Source organism: Palaemon carinicauda, chromosome 20 (genome assembly GCF_036898095.1).
Source record: "Palaemon carinicauda isolate YSFRI2023 chromosome 20, ASM3689809v2, whole genome shotgun sequence".
Taxonomy (NCBI): Eukaryota; Metazoa; Arthropoda; class Malacostraca; order Decapoda; family Palaemonidae; genus Palaemon; species Palaemon carinicauda.
Genome location: NC_090744.1, coordinates 9,422,169 through 9,424,668, shown reverse-complemented (window position 1 = coordinate 9,424,668; position 2,500 = coordinate 9,422,169). Strand labels below are relative to the sequence as shown.

The 2,500-nt window shown below is 34.0% G+C and overlaps 1 pseudogene; it reads right to left on the bottom strand.

The window, feature by feature from the left end:
* The window catches only part of LOC137614505 (nephrin-like), a 218,142-nt pseudogene that overhangs the window by 187,639 nt on the left and 28,003 nt on the right, over positions 1 to 2,500 (bottom strand).

Here is a 2,500-nt window from a genome sequence, read left to right as displayed (position 1 = left end):
AATAATAATGATAATAATAATAATAATAATAATGCTAGTAATAATAATGATATTAGAAATGGTAATAATAATAATAATAATAACAATAATAATAATAATATTAGAAATGATAATAATAATGATAATAATAATACTAATAATATTAATATTAATATTAATAATAATAATGATATTAGAAATAATAATAACAATAATAATAATAATAATAATAATAATAATATGAATTATAATATTACTATTATATATAACTTAACTAAAGCTTACGAGAAAAAAAAATCAATAAAAAATTATTTGGATTGGTTTTCACTAAGCACGAGGAACTACATGAATGAATTTTCTGCCAATCAAATTATTAACTCAGTTACAGTAGAAATTAAATCAATAATTGCATAAGAGGTTTTGTATTTCATATTAATTGATGGATGTAAATATATATAAAAAAAAAATATTTTGGTAAATGAAAAAGCGCGAACGAGGATGATAGGGATTATGCGGTGTTAAGCTATGTAGACCTCACCAGAAGCGCCATCTCTCACAGTTTTATCATTCCAATATGCTTGAAGGTCTTCAGGGTTCGCTATGACAGAAGCATGAATCAGGTTTCGCTATGACGGAAGCATGAATCAGGTTTCGCTATGACGGAAGCATGAATCAGGTTTCGCTATGACAACATGAATCAGGTTTCGCTATGACAGAAGCTTGAATCATTTTACGCTATGACAGAAGCATGAATCAGGTTTCGCTATGACGGAAGCATGAATCAGGTTTCGCTATGATGGAAGCATGAATCAGGTTTCGCTAGGACGGAAGCATGAATCAGGTTTTGCTATGACAACATGAATCAGGTTTCGCTATGACAGAAGCTTGAATCATTTTACGCTATGACAGAAGCACGAATCATGTTTCGCTATGAGAAAAGCATGAAACATTTTTCGCAATGACAGAAGCATGAATCAGGTTTTGATATGACGGAAACATGAATAATTTTTTCGCTGACATAAGCATGAATCAGGTTTCGCCATGACAGAAACATGAATCAGATTTCGCTATGACAGAAGCATGAATAAGGTTTCGCCATGACAGAAGCATGAATCTTTTTCGCTATGATAGAAACATGAATCAGGTTTCGCTATGAAAGAAGCATGAATCATTTTTCGCTATGACAGAAGCATGAATCAGGTTTCGCCATGACAGAAACATGAATCTTTTTCGCTATGATGGAAGCATGAATCAGGTTTCGCTATGACATAAGCTTGAATCATTTTATGCTATGACAGAAGCACGAATCAGGTTTCGCTATAACGGAAGCATGAATCAGATTTCGCTATGACAGAAGCATGAATCAGGTTTCGCCATGACAGAAGCATGAATCTAGTTTCGCTATGACAGAAACATGAATCAGGTTTCGCTATGACAGAGACATGAATCATTTTTTGCTATGACAAAAGCATAAATAAAATAAGTGAGAATTCGAGCTTACCATGAACCAACCAGCTGATGACTGACGAAGGATTTGATTTCGACGTCACGCAGGTCAGAGTAAATTCCTCTCCAGCTGTAGCGACGGAGGAACCCGTCACTAAAACTCTTTTTGGGCTATCTGAGAAGTAGGACTTTAATAAATTACTGAAAAGCAACTCATATTACATAAATATTAACCTGGCATTTACTTGTTATGAATAAATGGGCACAATACTAAATAATAATTCAAATTTTTAGGTAGTTGGTTGGCCAGGGCAGATACTACCACTACGGAGTAATGGGGTCTTTTGAACTGGCCAGAAAGTATTACATTAGATCCTTCTCTCTGGTTACGGTTTATTTTCCCTTTGCTTACACGCACACACACACCGAATAGTCTGGCCTATTCTTCATATATTCTTCCCTGTCCTCATACACCTGACAACACTAAGATTAATAAACAATTCTTCTTCCCCCAAGGGGTTAACTACTGCACTGTAATTATTCAGGGGCCACTTTCATCTTGGCAAAGGTAGAAGGGACTCTGTAGCTATGGTAAGCAGCTCTTCTAGAATGACACTCAAAAATCAAACAATTGTTCGCTACTCTTGGGTAATGCCATAGCCTCTGTACCATGGTCTTCCCCTGTCTTGGGGTAGAGTTCTCTTGCTTGAGTGTACACTCTGGCACACTATTCTAATTTCTCTTCCTCTTGTTTTGTTAAAGTTTTCATAGTTTATATAGGAGTTATTTATTTTGATGTTACTGTTCTCAAAATATTTTTCTTTGTTTCTTTTCCTCACTGGACTATTTTCCATGTTAGAGCCCCTGGGCTTATATCTTCTTGATTTTCCAACTAGGGTTGTAGCTTAGCGATTAATAAAAATAGTGATAATATTATAATACTATATATGCCCTTGTATCTTATTTGGTTTCTCTTATTAAATATGGGTTTCATTGTCCGTAGACTATGAATTTATATATGTGGTGTTTTTTATATAAAAGTCATAAGATTTGTCGTTTTATATTTTACTTTTTG